Genomic DNA, 25,413 nt, shown 5'->3' with positions numbered 1-25,413 from the left:
TTGAACACTTCCAGCGAGGGGGCATCCACCACCTCCCTGAGCAACCAGTTGCAGTGTCTCACCACCCTTACTTGTAAAGAATTTATTTTGAGTATGCCAGCTCACGTTGAGTTTTCTGTCAACTGACACCCTCTAGTCCTTCTCAAGACTGCTCTCAATCCACTCCTCACACAGCCTGTATTTGTCCTTGGTATTGCCCCAACCCAGGTGCAGGAACTTGCACTTGGCTGTACTAAGCTTTTCTCAAAAAATACAGCAGGAGGAAGAAGGGGACCCTCTCCCCTCAGAAAGTGCCAGCATTAATGCAGGAAGTGGTAGATACCAGCTGTCATCCCCTTCTCTCCCTAGGGCTCTCTGAATACATCTTTTACACCTTCATGTTGAAGCTGTTCCACTTTGCTTTAGTAATAGTCGCTTGTTTAGAGAAAAAAAAAGAGCAAGCATAAGGCAATCATCATCGTCATCATCATTTACTGTTGACAGCTGCATGGATCACATTGAGATTTGACTGCTTTTCTGATCAGTTTTTCCTCTTGCACCTCTGAGAGGGCAGGAGATTTGCTGGCCTTCCTCTCCACAGATGAGGCCATTGAGGAAGCAAATATGAATCACTGGAGTCACAGCTTGCTGTCTCTGCAAGACCCTTCTTCCTCTCCATCAGAACCAGGAATGAAGGGTTATAGTCTGTTCAGTTCTGCCTGGGAGAGAACACAGCAAGTGCTCAGAAATCAGGATGAATAATTCCTTTTGCATAAAATAAATCTTAACATGTAGGGAAATGACCAGAAGGAAAGAATATGCAAAGGTGCTGAAAGTGATTAGTATTTGTAGATGGAGAATTTGCCTTATCAGGAAGATAAATGGTTGGGGCAACGCAGAGGCTGAGCTAGGAAAGTGGATGTTTTCCATCTTTGCATGTTGACACAATGGATTTAAGGAGGGAAAAACTGACTGTAGCGACTGTTATGTCCACAAACAAAACCAAAAGAAACCTCTTACAAAAGCTCAGTCTTGATCCCCACCTCCCCTTTTCCCCTGCTTTCAGATTACTAATCATCAGTCACAGCTACTCCAGGTTCAAAGGGGGAAATGCTGAACTAGGGCAACTCTTCCTCCTTCAGGAGGTTTATTAAACTAATGCCTTTATTATTCAAAATATTTGTACAAGTGGTAGCATGGTTCCCTCCCTCTTTTGGAGGTCTGCTGATGCTGGCCCTAACACAGAAGAACAAAGCAGAGACTTTTGCTCAGCACACCAGTTCTCCTCTCTCCTGTTCCCCCCACCCTGCACAAAGTGACCCCTGATGAAGGGCAGGCAGAGGCTTGAGCTTTAGAACAGATTATTTTGGTCACCATTGGAATTGAAAGCAAACACTCCTGAGCCTCCTTTGATGCCAGCTGACCTGAATCAAAGCTCACAGACCCCTAGCTGATAATGTTTACCACATGTGGCAGCCTAGAAGGATTTCTAATCTAGCTTCTCATTTACTAGGCATCCATACTGAAAACTAAGTACATAGGTAGGAGTTTGGTATCTGACTGCTGTGACAGAAAGCTTGCAAAGGAGAAAAAGCAAATAGAAAATGAAGGACTTTCTGCATAGTCCAACCCATTCAGGTAGAATCATAGAATCATAGAATCAGTCAGGGTTGGAAGGGACCACAAGGATCATCTAGTTCCAACCCCCCTGCCATGGGCAGGGACACCTCACACTAGATCAGGCTGACCAGAGCCTCATCCAGCCTGGCCCTAAACACCTCCAGGGATGGAGCCACAACCACCTCCCTGGACAACCCATTCCAGGCTCTCACCACTCTCATGGTGAAGAACTTCTTCCTCACGTCCAGCCTGAATCTCTCCACTTCCAGCTTTATTCCATTCCCCCTGGTCCTGTCACTACCTGATATCCTAAAAAGTCCCTCCCCAGCTTTCTGGCAGGCCCCCTTCAGATATTGAAAGGCCACAGGTACTCGACTAACAGCTTGCAATAATCTGTGTAAGTGCAAAAGGCCCCGTTAGAGTTTCTGCAGCGTGGGATTTGCTTGCAGCTGGGTCTGTGCTAACATCATTTGCCATTTGGGAGGGTAGGGGAAGTCCTGTGCAGCAAATATAGGTTGGCAGATAGGCAAAGCTGAGTGAAGGGAAGGAGCAGCAAAAACAACGCTAATGTTTTTGCTGACAAAAGCAGAAGGAAATGGAATGTGTCACCTGAGGGACTCTCAGTGGTGGATAGAAGCATTTGCAGAGCCTGGTGATACTGGGGACACAGATACCTCAGTCATCTCCCACAGGGAAAATGAGAGAGATGGCAACAGCTACCCAACCACCACATTTCAAATAAAACAATGATGTGATACAGATATTCCTTCATAACCTGCTATTATTGTCTTGGAAAGCCCAGTTCTGCCTGCAGCTCTGTGATGACAAAGCAGAAGTGTCTCATTATGGGAGGAGGCATGATGCTGCCTTAGCAGAAGAGCAGAGAGGCGCACAAATGCCGAGCTTCCAGAGGCACAATCTGTTATGGGAGCACTTCAGCTGAGCTTATTGAGAAGGGGAAAAAGCAGAAGGAAAGGAGGAAAATCTATGCATTCATATTTCAGAGGCTCAGCTGACTGAAGCAAACCCAGAACAAAAGGCACTCTTGTCCTGTTGCTGGAAATAGCAGCAAGATCAGGCCTTGTGGGTAGCAGAAGAAAGCTCAGCATTGCATGAGGGCCCTTTGTGAGGGCTATAGTGCCATAAGTACAGCTTTAGATAAGATTCAGAAAAACATTAATAAAAAAAAAAAAATCCAGGTCCCACATCTCCCTGAGTTTCTTTGTGCAATGTGGTTATGCCAGTACGTGGCACCTCACCAGCCAAGCACGCATCAATTCTGCTCGGTTGCGGGGAAGGTGCTGGCCATCCTGGGAAATGGAACCTCCTTCAGAAACTGCAGCAAAGGGATGGGGGCAGGGAAAGCAACCAAGAGGAGTAACACCAAAATTCTTCAGGCTCCTGCAGCAAGCAAGGAAGCAGATGCGAGCTGCTTCTGTGAGATAAAGGCTGGTGAAGGTAGTTGAGGTGGGGAAGTGCAGCACCCAGTTTATTTGGGATTGAGGGCAGCAGTGGCAGTCTAGCACAGCTGCAAGTCCTGCATTTGTTGACATGACTTGAACATAAAGATCTCAGTTTGCTGGGATGGTCTTCCATCTCCCTCCTCCTTTGGCCTTTGTGTGTGTGTGTGTGTGTGTATGCCAATTAGTGATTAATTGCCATCCCCACTAGACCCTGTTAGGATGGTTTGACCTGGGCTAAGATATCTCATCTAGCTCTGCTTTATAAAAAACTGGGGCACAACCACATCACATGGCCAGAAGGCTTCCTGCTGCCCTCCTTCACCCCAGGCTTCTCTGTCTTTGAAAAATCATTAGTTTGCTCTCAGCTCCATGAGCCTCTTTAGGCATGACAGCCAGAAGGCCAAAGAGCACTGCACGGGATGTGTACAACCCCTCCAGAGGTCAAAGTAACGACTGCACAGTAGTGGCTATTACTGGTCTCTCCATCAAACTACCAGACCTGCATCACCTGCTTTACAGCTGCTGGGATGCTCCTGGGCCCTGCCCTATCACTGGCATACAGGGGTTGGTACCAGCTAAGTCTTGCAGCCTTCTCTGCAGGATGATTTTTCCTCTGTTATTCAGCAGTCCCTTTTTCTGAGCACAACCCTGCCACTTCAGGATTCAAGCAATAAATGACACACAATTAAAAAGTGGACATGACCTTGTCTATTGCATGCTGTTAACCTGTTCTTTGCAGGAAATGAGTGGCAGAGCCCATCTCTTCTCAACAGGTCATATTCCTTGTCTCTCAGGAGCCAGCCTTCTCCCTTCCCCACCTCACTGCTGAGCAGATAAACATCAACTCCCTTGGGTGCATCAGGGTGCATCCTACTGCAGCCCTCCACATCCAAGATGCAAGCCAAAGGATAGAATAAAAGGGATCCTCTGCAGTTCATGCCCTGTCTGATCACCAATGTGCAGGGCAGAGAGAAAGGCAAGGTTGTCTCTCTCTGATCCTGAACCCTAGGATGCAGCCTGTGTTTTACTATAAGAATTTCACTCTCAAGATGTCCCAAATGTCCCCCACCTCTTCCCGGTCTGCCTTTTGCCTTTGTTTCAGTCTTGGACTGGAGTTCAAAGTGAGGTGACTGCTCTCCCTGCCAGGAAAACTCAGGCTCAGGTCTGGTGCAGGTTTTAGGTTTGGGTGACACAGGGTGACTGCACCCACCTGGCCCTCCCTCCACACCCAAGCAGTGCTGGTGGTGCTGTGCCTGCAATCTTTCTTTCCCCTCTTTCCTCCCAAAGCACCTCAGGGAGGTCACCCCAGCACAGAGCTGCCTCCCAACAACATGGGTGCTAAAGAGAACATGCATTTAAGGATTATTTAGCATGTGCTTTGCATGCTGTCTGGTCTTTGCTTAAAAGAGCAAAGAGCAGTGCGTAGGAAGAGAACCCTCAAGTCACTTTTTTTTTTTTAAGTCCTTGAAGACCCTTAAACCCAACTGCTCAAAAACAAACCAAATCGCTGATGAAAGGAAGAGCCATGTGTTGTTGCCACAGGTAAGCAGGCAGGCATCTGCTTTAACAAGGAGTGTTTAAAGGCCCATAGTGAGCACACCCTTGCTCAAGTTCCTATTAAAAGGAAATTCAGTCTCAGGAGAGTTTGTTTTTTTCCTGAGAAGTTTTCCAGCCATATGGTGTGAATCTCAAAAATTCATGTCTGAATCATTTATTTTTAATAGGTGAATACCTTCCTTCTGTCTCTGTCTTACTCAAGCTTCCTTAGCAGGACCAGAACAAAATGCTAATAATCCAACTTGGGGAAAGATTTTAAATAGGCAGCTTAGGAAGTCCTCTTAATTCTTCTCAACACGAGGATTTTCTGCTTTACTGGTTTATTTTTGGACACACAGACTGCAAGGGGAAAAAAAGGAATTTTGTTAACAGAGGCATGCAGTCTGATTTGTGAAAGTAACTTCAGAAGTAGGGGAGAACATTGTGCTGTTATACTTAGGTCTATACATGTTTTGCTGACTTGGAAGTCGGTACTGCATTTCAAAGACTTAAGTTGCTAAGCCTGATTGGTGTCCTTTATCTTTTGATGTTTAAGAAGCTTTTCTTTCCAAAGTCTCCTTTTCTTTCAAGGCACTTCAATGAAAGTCTTCTCTTACCCACCTTCACAACTGCACGTAGCATCCTTCTATTCTCCCTGATTTATCTTACCTATTCTCTTGACTAGAGGCAGATAATAAATTTGCCCTAATTTATGATCTAGTGATTTTCTTTTTCCGTTTCTTTCAACTCTGTCATTTTCAGAGACATTTATTTCACTCTAATGAAATAATGTATCTGCTGGGGTATGCTCATCTGCTGAAAGTAAACAGTGGTGGTCTACCATGGCAGTAAGGACATTAAATGCAGAAACTGGAAGCAGAATGAACTGCTTACATGTTCAAATGCAAAAAAGTGTGTTTAAAAATAAAGTGGAGGGTCAAACTCTGACCTTGATTTCTGTGGGAACTGCACTAATCTGGTACTTAAGACCATGTTCTGGTCAGAATTCCACAGTAGAAAGAAAAGCATTTTTATTTTGTTTCGCTTTTTTTTTTTTCTTGGGGGGGAAGCAATAGCTACAGGGTAAAAGACCCACTTACATCTTGTTTGGAGGCTTTAAAGCAAACCATAGTTTTCAGTGACATTTCTGGGATTTGTATATCATTTCATGTTTGAATTGCTCCTCTTCTAGCTTTTTGTCACCAAAGGTATTTGCAGGAAAGTAGGATTGTTACTATTATTAATTTTATAGAGTTCATCTGCTCCTGCTTCTTCTCTTTCTCTCCTGGAATCATTATTTTCTGTTTGTGATTGTTGCTGTGGAACTGTTTATCATCTCAAAAATAGAAGAACATGACATCATGCAGGAAAATAACAGCAGGAGATGAAGAACTTTTAAGGTCCCTCGATTTTTAATTTTTTATTTTCTTAAACTATAATTTGGACTGTGTTTCCCTGAAGAAATTAATTTGGCAGGCAACAGACCTCCTACCTGCCATGTCCCTTGCTGGCACGTATGACTTCCCAGAGCGGTCAGCAATGGCTCAAGATTTGTACTTCTAGATCAGGGTTAATCATGAAAACGCAACTAGCTCCTCAGCCACAGATTCTTTGGCAAAATGCTCTGTTGATTGTGACTCCTGCCAAGTTGAGATACAGATTAATTAAATTCATGCTCCTGATGGTCCTTTGTAGGACTCAGGCCACATTTTGTCTTCCCTTGATGCACAGTTTAGCTGTGGGGAATAGAGAAGGTTTGACAAGACACCATGCTTGGTGTTTCTCCTCCTCCTGGAAGTCAGAGACTGGCTACAGCTGGAGGGGAGAAGGAGGGCAAAAGGCAAAGCTTCTTTGTGTAGGACTGAGCAGCCTCATGAGTGGCAGTGTCATCTCTCTGGTCCTCAGACTCAGAATCAAGATGATCATTAGGTTAGAAATAAGAATCAAATCAAGAACCAATGGGATTTTGCCTTCCAAAGCAACACAAGATGCAGTCCACCTGGAAGATCATCTGGACGTTTTCCCCTGACAGACTTCTTACGCTGACATGGTACTAGGACAATCAGGACCTTTTTTTTTTTTTTAACTACCTTTCTGTGCTCCTTTGAGGTGGCTGTTGTGTGCTTTGTTTATGCACCAGAGATCTCAGTTTTGTCATAGATTATCGAAGTGGCAAAGCGAAGAAGGGATGTGGATCCTTCCATTATACAGTTGCCAGTGACTGACAAAGACTGGCTTTAATGACTCAGCAGGCTTCTTCCAATTGCATTACTGATACCAGTTGTCCAGACCAAGCTTGTAGGAAAATCTGGACCATTTCCCTAACAATACTTGCATTCAGACTTGGATTGGGAGTAGGACTCTTGAAATGAGCTCTGAAAGGCACAAGTTAAATAGAGGAAGGAGCTGAGGGGAGGAGTCTGCTGTCTGCAGTCTCCTGCCTTAATTGATTTGAAGCTTTTTGACTTTGAATCCTGTACTACTTTTCTGAATTTGCTTTTCTAGAGAAAGGCTTTCTCATTCTCCATGCAGCAATAGAATCTCTTTGCATATCACAGTCCCAAAGTTGCCTGAGGCCTCTGGATGCTTTAATCATGAAAAACAGTAGTTCAAGAACCAACAGGAAAGACTTTGTGCAGCCACTGCAATCCAACAAACCTTGTCTCCTCCTTATTCAGTGTACCAATTTGCTGCAGAATTTGACTGAATTTGTTGTGGGATGACTCATTCATGCCTGTTTTTTTTCTGGGGTCTTGGAGGGCTCTGCACAGTTTTTATCTCCACCTCCTTTCTCCTTCTCATCTGTTTGTCACATTTCTTTTGTCAGGTAGGTTACTGCAGTTTCTCAGACAGTGGATTTGTAGAGGCTACAGGAGTATCATTCTGATCCCACAGATGTGTAACAAATCCACATGACTGCATTACCATCCTGGCCAGACAGTGTTGCCCTGACAGAGGAACTGGAAAGCAAACAATTAGGGAACAAGCAGGGGTTGAGGCAGAAGTACCCAAGCAGCTCTTCAAGGTTTCATCATGGCTTCACGTGGTCAAAGAGTCTGAATGAAGCCTTAATTACAACAGACCAGACATAAGTTCTGTACTGCAACCCTAGCACCTCTGAGTGCCTTGGTGAAAGGCATTTCTGAAACGGAAGGCACAGGGTACCATGGTGCAAGCTTCTCAGAGTAGTTCTGTGTAGGGTCTAGGAGAGATGGAAACATTCACATTGGTTCCATGGTGTAATGAACCCTTCCTGGCTTCTGGAATGTGTTATAAGCAAGGAAGCCACACGTGTCAAGCAAACAAGAAGAAAATATGAGGCCAAATGTTGCAACAGCAATTTTGGAGGCCTGCCTTAGAGAAATCTTGATAGAAAAAGCAGCAACTAAATGCCCACAGGATAATGGGAAATAGAAGATTTAGAAAATAACAATTGTCATGCGGAGATAAGGACGTGCTGGTAGACATAATTTAACAATGGGAGCTTTATCCTCATCTTTTTCTTTAATAGAAAAGCTGATTACATTCACTTTCACATGAAAAATAAACAACTGACAAGGAGAGAATGGTAAATTGTTAGCTGACTATTTAAAAGCACAGGAGCTGCAAAGATTTATTCCGAAGGCAATTTCTTCATCTTGCTCACTAACTTGTAACTCCAGTGAAACAGCTAATGAATCTGACACGTTCTGAAACGTGCAAGTGCGTTTTCCAGCATCTCCTGTAATCGATCACTCTACCAGGAGGCGATTAATTTATCAAAATTAGAGAGTCTTGATAGGGCTGTTTCACAGTGCCTCTACTTTTAGAGAGGAAAGCTAAACAATGAATTAAACAAAAGGCAGAATTTATCCAAAATGATGTCTCTCTAGCTAAATAAGATTAAACCTATATCACAATAGGATTTAGTTGGGGCATGTTTTGGAAAACGATGAGCTCAGAAGCTAAGCAGCATACCTAAACCACCCCTGCCCAGGAAGTGTATGAGCTCTCAAGACGGAGCTTTACTAGGCTATCAGGTAGTGACAGGACATGGGGGAATGGAATAAAGCTGGAAGTGGGAAGATTCAGACTGGACGTGAGGAAGAAGTTCTTCACCATGAGAGTGGTGAGAGCCTGGAATGGGTTGTCCAGGGAAGTGGTCGAGGCCCCATCCCTGGAGGTGTTTAAGGCCAGGCTGGATGAGGCTCTGGCCAGCCTGATGTAGTGTGAGGTGTCCCTGCCCATGGCAGGGGGGTTGGAACTAGATGATCCTTGTGGTCCCTTCCAGCCCTGACTGATTCTATGATTCTAAATTATTGGTGCCAGGTCTCAGCACTTCCTCCTAAGCTGTTCAGCAACACTTTGAAGCACCAGTTTAATTTTAAATTTATTGGCACACTGATGAGCTGCCAAGGTGCAGTTTGACCAAGTAGGTGGCCACAGATATTGGACATCTGACCAGCTACCCCCGCTGGAGGTTGATGTCACCCTCAGGGGGTGCTGGTGTTCATGTTCCAGCAGCAGCCCCTGTTGGAAGACAGTGACTTTCTTTGCCACAGCAGAGTGGTAATCACCAGGCCCGAGGCCACAGAGGAGGGCTGCAAGGCTCTGTCGTTTCACAAGCTCCAGCATCCATTAGGTATGCTTACAAAACCTGCTGTCTTCATGGATGCTTATTATCTGCAGCTCAGAACAAGGAGACCCCAAGTCTATGCATTTTATCAAAGAATGGTCTGGGTTGGAAGGGACCTCCGAAGGTCATCCATCTCAGCTCCCTCTGCAGTCATCAGGGGCATCCTCAACTAGATAGGGCTGCCCAGAGCCCTGTATAGCCCCACTTTGAATATCTCCAGGGATGGGGCCCAAACCACCTCACTGGGCAACCTGTTCCAGTGTTCCACCACCCTCATAATAACAAACCCGTTCCTAACATCCAATCTAAATCTGCTCTCTTCTTGTTTGAAGCCATTTCCTCTCATCCTATCACTGCAGGCCTTTGTAAACAGTCTCTCTCTTGAATGTTCCTACTATACAAATATTATATAATAATTCATAAAAGTAAGCAAATAAAAATTAAACAAAAGCTTGCTCCAAACTCTGCTGAAATCAGTGAGGCTTTTTTTTTTTGGGGGGGGGGGGGGTGGGGGTGGTGGGTAGTCCATAAGGACTTTGATTTGGATCTTGAGAAAAGCTGTTCTTTCCAACAAAAGAAACACTAAATGTATGTTTGCTTTTCCTGTGTTCAAGTACAGGACTCTTCCACGTTTTCTATGCATAATAAAAATTTATAAACATATTCCTAATAAATTAACAGCAAGAAGCATAGAACAGATCCTATACACTAGGTGTTTTCAGAGGAAAATGAAACCCAGATGACATTTCAGGAAGAACTTTAAAATCCTTTTGCCTTAGATAAATTGCCATCTGCACTGCAAGCAAAACTGTTGTGACTATGTCTTTTTTCCCTTGGTTTTTGTTAACACAACCATTTACATAAAAAACAAGATACTTGTTTCTGAAAAGTTCATATTCTCCTGTTGCATGTTTTCCCCCCTGAAGTTTTTCATTCTCTGTTAGCAACCTGATAAATCACATTCACTAAACTCAATTATGCTATCACCAACACAGCTTTATCACTTCGGGTGATAAGGAATAAGCAGCCAGTACAGCCACAAAACCTACAGGAATACAGATTACGTTTCTCTGTCATTTGCTCCATTAGCAGCTTGTATGGCATGTTTGGGGAAAAAAGAAACAAAAAGCAGACATGATAGGAAGAGATTACATTCTTTACATATCTCAGATGCTAACAACCAAGGTAATGCATAGATTATGAGGCTCAGTTAGGGCCTTCTGAGACCAGTAGAAGGACATTCATCAGCTTTGCTGAGTTTCAAATAGAACTACACATTTGGAATGAAGCAGAGTACCACTACATCATCAACACTGATGAAACCTGGAAGGGAAAAAAAAAAACAGGCAAGTGAGAGGAGAAAAAAGGCTGCAGGCATTTTCTGAGAAAAGAGTTGGATGTGAAGGTGCACAGCAAACTCCACTGAAGCCACAGAAGATCCATATCTATATGGAAATAAAGAAACCACTACATCTGAATGAGATTTTGCTGATCCTGCTAATTAACCTGGTAAATGTTCATGTACTTTAGTTATTAAACTTTAACTTTAGAAGCTAAATTGCTCCTAAATAAGCTGCTGGGATTTACCTTCAGCATGGAGATCAACAGTCTTCTTTTCTTCTACACTACAAAAGCCTGGACCATCATTATGACAGCTGGCATCTTAGTCCAAGCCATCACCAGAAACAGATTTGTAGACAAAGAGACCCATATTTAACTCTAGTTAAGAGTACATGTGGGAGAAAAAAGAAATCAAAAACTTTAGCCAGAAAAATGTCATTTAATATTTAAATCACTCAGTGTTATGAGCAACCTGTGCTACAAAATAAAATACACTGTGGGAAAGTTAGTGGACAATACTTCAGTGATAATGACAGGTTACAGAGAAAGGTTAATGTCTGGTTAATGCCACCATCCAAAACATGCTCCAATATTTCTAAAATAGAGGTCAATTGCAGCTTGGAAAATATAAGGACAGGAGACTCTGTCTCAGGAAGTCTGTGAGGGTGGTTATGAATAACCTGCTTGACCTGACTTTGAAGGGCAGTGATGCACAAGAAGAGGAGCATCAAACACAAGCAGGCACATTGTCATGCCTCTGCCCAGCATGTGTGAGACTGATTCTGCTGCCCAGTTATGGGATCCACGCTGTGTGGAGGCTGAGGAAATACTTGGGAGAATCCACAGGAGAACATTCAGGGTTACTCTCAGCCTGGAGACCAAGCATTCCCAGTTGTGACCTCAGGTAAACAGTCTGGCTTTCTTACCAAGAGGGCAGCTGAACAGTGACTTACGTTCTTATGCACAGAAAAATCTATCTGCTGAGGGAATAGTGGGGTGGTATAAACCTGCAGCAAGGGGATAACAAGATCTGGCAGGCAGAAATTGAAGTCAGACAAATTCAACCTTGACACAATGTGTAATTTCCTACTGCTAAAGTTAATGGGATGCTGGAGCACCTGAGCAGGGGAGGCAGTGGGCTTCATTCATCACTACACCAGATACCTCTGTCAGTTTGTGATAACACATGCCCTTTACAAAATGCTGCTCAGTTAAAATCAGCTGCACATAATCTGTAGAAAGTCATAGAGGGGTGAGTAGGCAAGAAGAGGCAAGCTATAGAGGATCAGGTGCAGAAGGGAAATTGGAGCAGAGGACACTCTGACACAGGCATATGCATATTATTTGCACTGCTGTGGTTGGCTGTACGGAGGAAAACACAATGATTCCTCTGTTTGATGTCTCCTTGCTCCACAGAGAGACTGGGGAGCATTCTATGGCTGGGTAGAGCCAGCAGCTAAGGCCATTACTACACTGAACCTGCCTGAATTCAGGCTCCATGCAGTTGCCTGAGGGTCTCTGGGGGGATAGTTTTGTCCTGTCAGTGCATGACTACCAGATATGTGTTTCAGACAAAGGCAGAACAAAGAAATTTAACTCCAGCTGGGCACAATAAATCTGAACAGGGCAGATCACAGTACACTGAAGCACGAATACAGGCTGAGCAATGAGGGGGTTGAGAGCAGCCTTGCAGAGAAGGACTTGTAATAACACACGGAATATGAGCCAGCAAAGTGCACTTGCAAGGCCAGAAGGGCAGCTGTATCCTGGGCTGCATCAAAAGAAGTGTGCCCAGCAGGTCGAGGGAGGTGCTTTCTGCTGCTCTGCTCCACTCTGCTGAGATCCCACTTGGCGTACTGCATCCTGCTCTGGGGCCCCCGGTGTAAGACAGACATGGACTTGCTCCTTATAGTGTCCTACACTATAAGGACAGGTTGAGAGAGTTGGAGTTGTTTAGCCTAGAGGAGAAGCCTCGGGGCAGACCTTATAGCAGCCTTCCAGTACTTAAAGGGGATCAATAGGAAAGAGAAACTGAAAGAGGGTAGCTTAAGATTAGATATTAGGAAAAAGTTCTTTACTGTGAGGATAATGAGACACTGGAACAGGTTGCCCAGAGACCTTGTGAATGCCCCATCCCTGGAAGTGTTCAAAGCCAGACTGGATGGGGCTTTGAGCAACCTGGTCTAGTGGAAGGTGTCCCTGTCCATGGTAACGGGATTGGAACAAGATGATCTTTAAGGTCTCTTCCAAGCCGACTATTCTACAGTTCTGATTCTAGGGTTCTATGATTTTATTTAGCTCACTGTCAGGTAGGGAATTAGATCAGAAGAAACTTTTGCATAACATCTGCTGGTGTCCACCCCATGGAGCACAGACCACCTGCTAGCATGGTGTCCCACAAGCCCTGGGACACACAGCCTCCTGTTGCCCACCCCTTCCTGGTGGCAGCACAGCCTCCTTGGCTGCTGGCACCCAGGCTTTGTTCATGTCTGAGATGGGAGGTGGACCGTGCAATGCAGTGCCATAGAGGGGGTCAGCATGGGCTTCCTGGCCTTCAGCTGCCTGAATGCTGAGCAGAAATGAAAAGCTGTTGGTTGAGGACTGAGCTTCTTCAGCTTTCTGCTGAGCCAGGCTGCAGGCCTTTAATTAGGGGAAGCTAATTACATTTGACAGAGGAAAAGAGGCTGTCAGGTAGTATGGGAGAAATTCCTTTTGATTCAGCAGAAAACATTTTAACCTGAGGTGTCCTGTAGGCAGTAAGCACAGATAGGAAGCCAGTGTGTCTGAGAACAGGTTGCTCTCAGCAACGCCTCCCCTTCGCTGGGGAAGTGTCCTATTTGGACAGGGGCCGACAGACAGGAGATGAAAGGCTGCTGAGGCTGAGGTTTCATACCAGCCAGCAGCACTCCACCTTCCTGTTGCACCAGAGGGGTGGCAGCAGCCAGTGGGGTAGGGGCTGCCAGGGCACGTTTAGGCTAGCATTGGACCTGAATAAAGCTTAGAATGTGCAAACCCTCCTAACTTATTTGCTGATCAAAGGATTTAGGCTGAGCTTTCTAGAAGCTGGCACAGGATAAGCACAGCACAGCCCCACTGATATCCAGGAGAAACTGAGTTCCTTAGTTCCCAGCCCTCTATGAAAATCCCAGACTTTCTCTCCCCTCCTGCCCCTGGGGATCTGGGACAAGCTCAGAAGGTTTCTTTGTGTCTTATTTCATAATGTAGTTAAGTGTGATGGTGATGTCTCAGAGCTTAAAGTTGATCAACTCCAATGGCTAGCATCATGTGGAGTCTGAGGAGCTGGCAATCACAAATGGTTAACTAACAAGTGTTTACAGCTCCTCATGATAGTTACTGGCTCTAAGACAAGGGCAGTAAAAAGTGGATTAGATGAAGATAAATGTGAGACACAGGCAGAAACAAGTACTCCAGCAGATGTGTGCAGAAATTAATGGGGTGGTGATAATAACAAATTCTGATTTGCCACACAGTAAATGTGTCTCTTGATAATTGCTTTCCAGTAGGATACCAATTGGGCATGCAAGGGACAGAAACCTAAATGGGGTGACATCTCCACATTGCCAGTGCCTGGGACATATGATAAGTAGCTGAAAAAAATGGCTGGAAAAGTCAAGTTTGTTTTGTCCCCTGCAGTCTCACCCCCTTCAAATTTTAATTTTGTAACTGTGACTCAGTTACTTGACAAATAATTCTCCAAGGCTACCAGGGAAAAATATGTCCCAACTTAAGCATAAGGCTAGTGATCAGGACAAGTTGGTTACATCCCAGCTGCTGCAGCAGTTATCCTGTCTGAAGCAGATGGGGGTGACTATCAACCTCATATGCCTGCTCATCTACTGAACTGGGATGTGAAAGCTCCCACACAGCACAATACTTTGCCAGATGTGTTGTTGAACTTCATATGTTTATGTTTGTGAAAAGAACACAGGATGAAAGGCATTACAGAAATGCAAGATATGATTTGTTATGATTTAAAAGCCATTCTGGTATAGCAGTGATACTTTCAAATATTTGCACCCTGCAGGCATTTCCAGATAAGGACTCAAGCCCAGCTTTTCTTTTCCGGTCCACTTTGTTTAAAGAAGCAGAGCAATTTCTGAACCTTGTGGAAATGGGTCTTTGAGCTTGCCTGCTGCAGCCTGCATGACCTTAGGGACCAGGCTGTGGCTCCACAGACATGGAGACAGGAAAAGCAGTCCCTGCACTCACCTCTCTCCCTTGTAGTTACGAACACACTTCCTCCCCCTGCTTCATCCCTCACATCCATCCTTGCAGACATATGCAATGAATGTAGAGCAAACCAGGCCAGGGCTTCAGCTGTATCCATTCCCTGATGTCAGGAAAAAACGAGGAAGGAGGGAATGGGTGGCTGGAGAAATAGAGGGGAGGGAGCTGTTTTGCTATGAGCATAAGTTCCGTGACTGGAGTGCGGTGCCATGGCATAGGTCTGCAACCCACTTTTCTTGTCAAAGTCCCATTTCTCCATCTTTGCATCACAGTTTGCTGCTGCCCGAATTGTGTGGGTAAAACTGGGAGGCACCTCTGTCCAACAAGGACTTGGGAAGCTCCAGCTTTCCAGTAGCAAATCGAGGTTATTCTTCAATTGTTTCGCTTTGAGGAAGGGGTGGGTTTTTGTAATTGGGGTTATTTTGGTGAAGCTGTTCAAAGAGCAGTGCAGTAAACATATTTCCCAGCACAGTGGAGGGGAAACAAAATTAATCTTACAAAGGACCTGAGCGGCCAAGCCAGGACTGCTGCAATGCCAATTTTGCCAATGTCTGTGGAGCTCAGGCTATAGCAGTGGAGGGAGGACAGGAGGATGGAAAGCCCTGAGGCTGGTGTCACCATAGGGGTAACTGTAAGAAGGATCCACCTTGTCACTGATACTGATTATTTCTACCCAGATGCCTGGAGTGAGGTTGAGTGAGGGTGAGAATAAATCCTGTGGGACCAGTCTGTGCACCTGCTACAATCAGGTCATTTGTAAAAGCAAGGGGTACTAAACAGAAAGTACATGGAATTTACAGATTTCTGTCTTACATCCTAAAACAAATATGACATCTTCCATTTCTGGAGTGTCTCCCCGGTAAAAGAGTGGTTTTCCACGCTGAACACTCTGACCACTTGAGGTAGTGCTGCTCAGATAATCTCTTCTCTGGCCCCTCTTTCCTGGCCTCCCATGTTCAACCATATCAGTCCTGATCTCCCATGCCTTAGGCTTGGGCAGTGAGGGGCCAGCAGCTGAGCAACGTGATGAAAACCAACAAAAGCAACAAGCACAGACCTGCCAGCACCAGAATACTGCTGATGTAGCCCAACCAATGCATCTAATTTCCCAGTCACCGCTTCTTGTGCACATGACCTGTTAAAAGGATTAAATTAAAAGAATTCCCAGAGCTAATCTAGTGATGATATGATGAGAGACAGGACCTCAAGCATATCACAGAGATGGCTGATCAGGTTTCCTAGGATGTATTATTTATGGGGCCATCTGCTTTAGACAAGTATTGAAGTCTGAAGAGGAGGAGAATTTTGCCGGAATTCGATTGAATGCCAGTTAAAACCGGGACGAGGGTGAAGGGAGTGCTGTGGGTCTCCCCCTACCCCCAAATAAATAAATATTTTTTTTTTTAAAGCTGTGGTTATTTATGGAATACAGCTGGCAGCAGGGTACCTGTGTGCTGATGCCTTCAACAAAATACTGCCCAGCTCTAGGAGCTGTGTGTCCCCTCACAGAAAGAGCCATTCATAGCATGGTCCATTAGGGTAAGTGAGAGAGGTACAAATGCATTCCAGTTTGAGTTACTAGAACTGTGAAATACAGGCGTATAAGCAGAGCCATGGCTGGAATGTGAAGAGGCAGGGGGACAAGCCAAAAGAGTCCACAGGAGAACAGGAAGAATTTCCTCAAAATAGCTGATTCTGTATCGCTCAGAATTTGTTTACTGCTATTACAGGCTGCATGAAGCAAAATCACAAACTGAAAAAAGAAACTGTCTTTCTTTCTGATTTGGGCTGACATGATATTTAAATAATATGGGTCAAGAAATCTGAAATAAAATATCTTCATGAACAGGATTTGTGTTCTTTCCGTTCTTGTTCTTGTGGTGCTAAAAGCAGCCACCTTCTGCTGACATTTCCCCATCACAGTTGCATCATCAGATTTCTAAACATCAAAGCTTCCCCAGGCTAATGTCTAAGCCTTTCTTAGTGATCAGCAATGAAATTACTCTCAAAGCTTTGGTTGGGAAGGGTTTGGCAAACCTTTGTGTAGAAATTTGCTGGAAGCTACCTCTCAGCTTGCTGCCCATTTTCCAGTAATTCAGACTAATGACTCGTCAACCTCCCCCCCCCCCTTTTTTTTTCCCCCCCTTTCTTTTGCATCTGTCTAGAAGTAGCTTTCTGCTTCAATTGCTGGCTTAATAGCACAAGGCTATACACTGAGGCAGAATTCTCACCCAGTCTTACTTGATTTGTCTCATGACTCTTTTTATAATCCTTATTTTCTTAGTTATTAAAAAGAAAAAGAAAAAAGTCTGAGCAACTGGTTGTAGCATTCAAAGATGTCTCTGAATTGGGTATTACTTAAGAGCTGTTCTTCTGGGCACTGGACCTATGCAGGAAAGTTTTGATTACCAAAAATGCAGACTTATAGTCCCAGACTATATGTAAGAAAGGCAGCTGTGTACAAAATCAGAAATATTTTTATGTGGAGTCACCGATTAGCTGAAATTCCAGTTTATGCATTATGGAATTTTTCTCCCAGAGTTGTTAGCTACGACTGCTTTATCTGGACAGGCAGAGAATTAGATTTCTGTCTGATAGACAACTTGCTGTGCTAGCCATGTGCCAAATGTTCAGGCTGGGAAATGAAGCTCATGTAAGGAGACTGGATCAGGCCACATGCTGGGATTGTTCTCGTTCAAGAGCTTTGCTTCAGTGTCTTTCCAATGCAGCTGCCCCTGACAAGCTGTCCCACCGCCCTGGGGAGTAGCACTCTTAAGTCACCATCAGGCTCTTCTGGCTAGGGGACAGAGCTGTGGGATGCAGCAGCCGGACGGGGAGCAGTGAAGCTCTCCCATGTGGGGCCTTTAGGCACATCAGCATAACCAGTTGTCTGTGAGGGCCTACTTGCAAAGGGCTGGATGTCCTCATGTGTCAGTGTGAGCTGAAATCCCCCCACACCGACAATAACCAGGCTAGCTCAGTCTGGAAAGCTAATGAGAGCTGTATTTACAAGCAAATCTACAATCTATGATGAAATGCAATGAATATGTAGAAATATACACAATTCACAACATTTACAAATATGTACAATCAACAGAAAAGCACAACCAAGCCTCCCCTGAGGGGACCTCCCAAGGGGCCTCCCCTCCAGACCCCCCTGGCAGAAGACAGAGATAGAAGCAGAGAAGCTGTTAACTTAGCTCGCCAAGGTCAGCTCGCCAAGGTCAAGCTCTTCTCCAGCCAGAAGACAAAAAGAAGCAGCAGCCAGACAGCCCAGCAAGTTGCCCCCACTGCCCAACTTTGTTTTGAATAGCGATTCTTAAACATTTCTATCTATCCAATGGAAGTGTTTAGAACAATCATTATTTTGCTTTCTTACACCCAGTAGTGACTTATTTACATTCTCTAGCTTTCTCTGCTTGAACTTTGAGAAGAAAAATTAAAAAGACAGTTTTAAACCACCACACCTCACCACCCCTGCTCTGCAGTGCCTCCCAGTAAGGGTCAGAGCACTATGAGCTGGGTGTATACAAGAGAGGAGAACTGTGGAAGCCCCACCTCCAGGGCCACGCAGGTGTCTCTTGCATGCTGCCATAGGGTACCATGAAGGCAGTCCCTTGACAGATACTTCACTCTAAACATATAGCAAGGTGCATGAAGACAGAAACCTGCATGAAATACCTGGGGACACACAGGGATGTGTGCTATCTTTCTGCTGCAAAGATGGAAGTCAGCAAGACAATAAAAAGCAATCAAGCCTCTGGAGTCCTTTTTTTGTTCTCATTGCTGTAAGACACCAGTAAGATACCAATGGCAGATTTGTCTCTCTTCCTCTCAAGGCCTCCCAAAGACCGGATTTCTCTCACGAGCTTCTCTGGCTGGCAGCCCTTCAAAGGGAAATGAGTCACAAGGAACATGACCTTTGAGCAGAACAGAACAACTTTAAAGTTCTTGCAGGACAAAGCACTGGAAGGGCGTCAAGTGGCTGTTGAGTAGGGGACAGTCTTTTTATCAGGGCCTGTCAAGACAGGACAAGGAGTAATGGTTTTAAAGCAAAAGAGGGTAGATTTAGATTAGATATAAAGAAGAAGTTCTTACAGTGAGGGTGGTAAACCACTGGAACAAGTTGGTCAGACAAGGGGGTAAATGCTCCATCCCTGGAAACATTCAGGGTGAGATTGAACTGGGCTCTGAGCAAACTGCTCTAGTTGAAGATGTCTCTGATCACTGCAGGGGTGTTGGACTAGATAACCTTCAAAGGTGCCTTCTAACCCAAACCAACAAGAGGTAACACCCACTGTGTTTGGAATAAAACAAAGTTTTGCTGCTGCAGCATTGTGAGGATTTTTGAGCACAGCTGGCATTTGTCATTTGCAAAATGAAGCCTGGTTTCCTGCAGCAAGGTGAGCCTGCTTGGTCATGCCTTTTCCCTCTGGCCCTCCTGATGACCCTAGGTGTGCCATCCCTCCATGCACCTCCTGGATGCTGGGTCTCAGATCTGCTGCACCAGTGCATACTGGGTTGCAGCACCTGTAAGAAATTAAAGAGCACTAAAACACTCCCTGGAGCTGATCGCTCACCATAGAGCTGCCACAAAAGCCCAAATTCCTTTCACATGAGAACATGGGTACATCTGCTTGCAATCATCTTTCTCCAGGCAGCCGGCCTGATTAAGCAGAAATGTGATTCTCCACACTTGGTCCAAGGAGCGTTCAGCAGATGCCTACAGCCAAGAGGCTGGGATTGGGAGAGGAGGAATAAATGTGCCTTCCACACCCCACATCCCCAGCAGTCCCGTGGCTCCTGCGCTTGCAGCCTCGGTTGCTTCTTACCCTGCTTGCAGGAGACAAAACAGGCTGAAATAAAGAGAAACTTGTTCTGTGGCAGGAAAGGTAATTTCTTCTGGCCAAGCATTTGGAAAGGAGGCAGGAAGCATATTATTTTAAAGGTAAATTGATAAAATATTTGTTTGCTGGAGGAAGGGGAGGAATATCAAAAATAGATCAGCATTCTTCAGAAAAAAAAAATACTGTGGCATCATATTGTGGCGTATTGTAAAGAAATGTTTTAGTCTTCAGTGATCTGCAGCCTCATGCAGGATATTTTCCTTGCTGGAAGGATGCCCTTTGTCTGTCTGTGCATGCATGTGTGAGCGTGTGCACACGAGTGTGAGTGTACCCTCTGTAGAGGAGCCAATGGCTAAAAGTATTAGAAGTGGGTGGACATAGAGGGATTTTGTCAAAGTCTCTGGTAATGTTACTGTTTGTTTCCTAATATTTCCTTTATTGCACCTGACCAATAAGGAAACAACTGAAAGTTACTACTTTAATGAAAGTTGCCATTCATAGCACAGATGCATTATGGTTTATGTACTTTTGTAGTTATGTCAGATTCCATTTCAAAACTTGCCTTTCATGCTGCTACACAAGAGGACTGAAGAAGTAATTTATAGGTGCAATTAAGAATGCCATGTTTGGGAAACAAAGGTCAGGTATTTTTAACAAAACCAAGCTTGACAATTGAGTAGCTCAGCTTCACTGTCATTCTTGAAAGCAAGCTGAACACAGCAGCCGCAGCATGCTTTTAATCCTCAGATCTGATCATCAGTTACTGTGTTTGGTATAGGCTAGATTGTCCCCCTCCCAAGACTGTTTTTACCAGCTCATAGTCCAGATAAGCTGAGGACTTCAGTCAGATCTGCAGAAGGTGTACTTTGCTGAAGCAGCAATGCAGTTGTAGCCAGCGTGCCCCTGGGGCACACGTGTCTCAGACAGCCACAGTAGCATCCATCCCATGGGACTGATTAAAACAGTCAGAAATGACAATTCATCACATCCCTAACTAATGCAGGCTAAGTGCAAGAAAATGCTGTGCTGGCAGGCTGGGCAAGAGGACCAGGGTCAAGGGGCCCTTGGGCAAGGCAGCCTGCTTTAAGTTTGTTGTTTGGAGGCATGTAGTTAAATCAAGCATGGAATTTTTCCTAAACTCTTTGAACTGGACTTTTGTCAAGATCTGCCAAGGTCTTGTTTTAGGGCAGGCTCTATTCTTGGCCTCAAACAAATGCCTAATAATGAGGATAGCTCTACTGAATATGTCTGACTTTGGGCATTTTTAGGAATCTAGCTGGTTTACAGACATTCTTAATATCCATGTAAGGTGGGAAAATGTTTTCTGTTAATAATGGGACAATTGGCACTGTTTTTTAAAAAAAAAATTACATGCAGGTGTCCATTCACTCATCTGCATGTTTGACCATTGCAGTTTTTTCATGTGCACATGCAGAATTTCAAGGTACCAATAGAATGACCTGTGCTTCAAGAAGATTCAAAGAGAAACATCTGCAATTAAAAATACCACAGGAAAAAAATATTTATTTGGCACAGGCTGAAATACAGACATGTTTGCATGCTGTGCTTGGCTTGACTTACTATAGACAAGACTTGATGTACAGAAGGGCTGTCTGAAAGAAGCTATATGGGGTGTGATGTTTTCTGGAACTTCTCTCCTGAATGTTCATTTTGGATATTGCAGCACACTGACACTGTAGTAAATCCATTCAGCTATTGTTTAAACATCTCATACTCAGTGTGGGGTTTTTTAATATGGCTTCATTCCCCGTGAAACCTAATGGAGATGAGAAGCTCTCCAATGATAGACACAGATGGGATGCTTAATGCCTGTGTCAATGACCTCTAAAATGTTGGTCACTGAGTATGGTTACTAAGAAAAGATGCTGAAGCCTTTGGAACCAAAGAGTTAACAGAACACGGATCAAACCTGGATTTGAAGTTATAGGAAGGATAAGCCCTTATGTCTGTCCTGTGGCAGTCAGCTGGCCTGATGGTTAGATCTCAGTGTAGCAACGGGAAAATGCACACTTTTGTTACTGTGCTTTGTGAAAGCTGTGCTTGCAGAAAACATTCGTACCATTTGCCACGTGGCCTTCATCCTCTGCAGGAGGCACAAGCACGAGTCTTTAACTTCTGAGACTAAATGTGATTTGTCAAGGCCTTGCAGAATTGGGCCCCACTTTTGCCCCTTGGTCTTTCCAATCTGTTATGCTGCCACCCTTTGCCTGCTTTGCTGCTCACCTGCAGCCCCTCTGCTCCTCATAGCATTGTCATCAGCTGTTGTCCTTTTCCAGATATTGCCTGAAGCCACTGCGTTAATGAAAAAACAGTAACAGTTAGGTTGAAGGACAGTTGACTTTGGTTGACATTTTTGGGTAAATTTGGAGCAGTAAATTTCATAGGTCATTTGTAAAAGTACAAACACTGCGTTGCTACCTGTGTTTTCCTTCCTTTCACATCCAAGAGAGATGCATTGATTTTTAAGGCTAGAAGACATTCAGGGCTGACCACCTGTGTAATTCAGATCCTTTGACATCCTTATACAACCTCACGTTTCAGGATCAAGAAGAGTACTTGTGACAAAGTTTTCAGCCAGAACCACCCCCCTCTCCAAACCTACCCTTGATTAAGAAAGACCTACATAGACCAAGGCAGCCCTTTTGAAGTTGTTTCAGTGTTCTCCAAGAAGAATGTTCTTATAGCTTCAACATCTGTGTTAACACCCATCTGATAATTTCCCTCAGAAGTGAAACTCTGAGCCCATTACACACACAATTAGGTTATAAGCACTCCAGGAGGGAGGCTGCTCCGCTACCTGCACATGCATTGCCCATGCACAGAATGCAAATATTAGTAAACAAAATATACATGTTTCATAACTGTAATTGCTCTTGTCACAAACTCTGCCTCAGATCATTTTAGCTTAATTTAATCCTGAAGCTGCTCACATTGTCTGTGAAGGAAAAAGGCAGATAGATTCCCAGGATGTTGTGATGCAGAAAACGTGCTTGGATCTTTGAATATTTCTGGTTTGTACTGTTTATTTACATCGCAGAGTGTAGTTCTCTGTGCATGAGAGCTTATTTTGTGATGTTTAAGTGTAAACCAGAGATGAATATAGAAGAGAAACCTCTGATGAAACAAGAACAGGTGGACTTTGTCCATAATGAAACCACAGCGAGGGTATTCCATCAACCTTTGGTTTGTTTTTTTTTCTTAACCTAGTCTGGGACTGTGTGCACTGGGGGGGAAATCAGTCTGTGCCTTGGGCAGTGGGATTTCTCCACGGCTAGGGGACACTGATTGATTGTCTCACATGCTGAGACTATAAGTTTGATGGGAACTACGCAGGAACAGTGACAGTTGTGGGCATTTGAGGGGTTTGCTTTCTTTACTAAAACATACACCTTACAGCATCTGCTCCTTCTTCTGACAAGGGAAGTCCTTGCTATGTGTTTATCTTTTCTTTCTTCTGTGTATTTCCCTCCTTCCTCTCTAAACTTTTCAGTATGGCTTGTTTTAAGTATAAAATAATAAAAGTCATCTAAGATTAATCTATGGAAAAGATTTTTCCATAAACATATTTAGTAGCTTTGTAATGATTCAGTAATTTGGTTATACTGGTGGGTTTTTATTTTTCTTTTTTGTTTGTTTGTGGGTTTGTTGGGGTTTTTTGTTTGATTTTTGTTTGGTTGGGTTTTGGGGTTTTGTCTGGTTTTTTTGTAGTTGTTGTTGTTGTTTTGGTTTGGTTTTTTGTTTGTTTGTTTGGTTTTTATTAATAGTGTAGCACTATTTCCACCAAATGCCAACTCAAACCCCGTGGTAAAAAGTTCATATGAATTCATCAAGGGTGAAATGCTAACTTTGCTAAATCCAATGACAAGTGTTGCATTTAAATCAAGAGGAGCAAGATGCTTCTTGTCCAGGTGTCTAAAATTAGGGCAAGGCAGAAAAGAGTGTTCCTATATCCAGTACTGTGTGCTTCGAAGTATGATTGGTCTCTGCTCCCCTAGTTTTCTGTTTACTGAAGGGAAAAAAAAAAAAGACAAAACCAGCAAGCCTCCTATCTGCTCTTCCCTGTGGCTCACAGGAGTGGTTGAGTCACCATCCCTGGAGGTATTTAAAAGTCACGTAGACATGGTACTTTGGGACATGGTTTAGTGGTGGACTTGGTACTGCTATGTTAACAGTTGGATGGTTGGAGATCTTAGAAGTCTTTCCCAACCTAAAGGACTCTTTGTTTTTAACATCTCTGATTAACCAGTAATTACCAACAACAAAGTTACTTTGCAAGTTGCATGCTGTCCCTGCACCTGCATTAATCAACAACAACAACAAAAAAGACTGTTTAAATGACCATCTTAAAAAAGATGTTCCTAACTCCATTATTATTTGAGTGAAAATAAACAATCTAATGCCAGTGTGTGGCCTCTCCTAATCTATGACACAGTCATTACTGTGTTTGTGCAATTTCTGTAAGGTACAAGAAGTGCTCAAAAGTTTGTCTGCATGTTCATTTACACCTGTATGGCTAAACACCAGCCTGGGCACACATGGGAGAGAAAGAGACCAGTGTTACCAGAGCATCACTCTGCAATTATGCAGCTCAGGTCCTCCCCATCTCCAAATAATGTTTAACTGTTGGGTATTAGACTTACAGCCCCTGCACCATTACTGATAATTACCAGGTAAAAGCAGTTTTCTGTTGTGGCCATTAAGTGGTAACCACTCTTTGCTTAGTAAGAGTACTATGCACCTGCATTGCAGGGTGTGAAGAGACATTTAAACAGGAATATGTTCTTTAAATAAAAATCACTGCAGTTGTGCAGGAGTTGCACATGAAGTTCTCCACATAATGGCAGATCTGGAGAAAGGAGGAGAAATACTTTTGTGTTGGTTTTGGTAGAAGTAAGCAATTATATTGCTTGCTTGAGGATCACAGCCTCATGATTCCTATTTCTGAAGAATATTAGCTTTTTTGGTTAAAGTTTATATCTGGCCTAGACCATAACCGAGTGATCTGGCCCAAAACAGGTCTGTCTTGCTCAGCAGGGCATCTTTGATTGAGAAGAAACAACATGCTGGAGATGGATGGCAGGGTATTTGCACCTCTGTGCCACAGCCATCCTTTATGGCAAGATTTCCAGGGTGTAAAAAAAAAAAAAACAAAACAAAAACAATTCTGCTGATGCTTAGAGGAGCTAATAGGGATTTCAGAGGCCTGTCTGCATCCAAAAAATGCAGGCAGGTTCTCCTGCTTTGGTGATGGAGAACCAGCTGAGCTCAGAAGTTGTGCAGCCCTAGTAGCACAGACAGAGTTAATGGGCCCTGCTGTGAGCTGGCTCAGACCCTGTGATGGTCTTCAGGATCAGAGCCCAGCAGCATTCCCCTCCACCACCCACCAAACAAAACCCCAGGAGAGCAAAGAGTTGGGGAGGAAATAGCTGCCTTTCCAGGGGAGCCACACTTACTTCTGTAAGACAGCATTTTGTGAGATCTAACAGCAGCAGGCTGGGGTTTAATCTTTCTGAGATGAATGAGATTCCTTAGGGCTCTTATGATTACAAATCTGTGTGCATGAATATTTGCAGGACAGACATCCAAATGATCACAACAAGAGAACAAAATCTCCCCTCAGATTTCCATACCCTGCAACCATTGTAGTGCCAAATTGGCACCCGCCCTTTGAAGCTGCTGGCATCCCAGCACAGCCAGGGGCAGTGGGGCTTTGTGCTGCAAGATTAAAGATGTCATGATCTCT

Source organism: Indicator indicator, chromosome 1, assembly GCF_027791375.1.
Source record: "Indicator indicator isolate 239-I01 chromosome 1, UM_Iind_1.1, whole genome shotgun sequence".
Taxonomy (NCBI): Eukaryota; Metazoa; Chordata; class Aves; order Piciformes; family Indicatoridae; genus Indicator; species Indicator indicator.
This window is presented reverse-complemented; position numbering follows the sequence as displayed.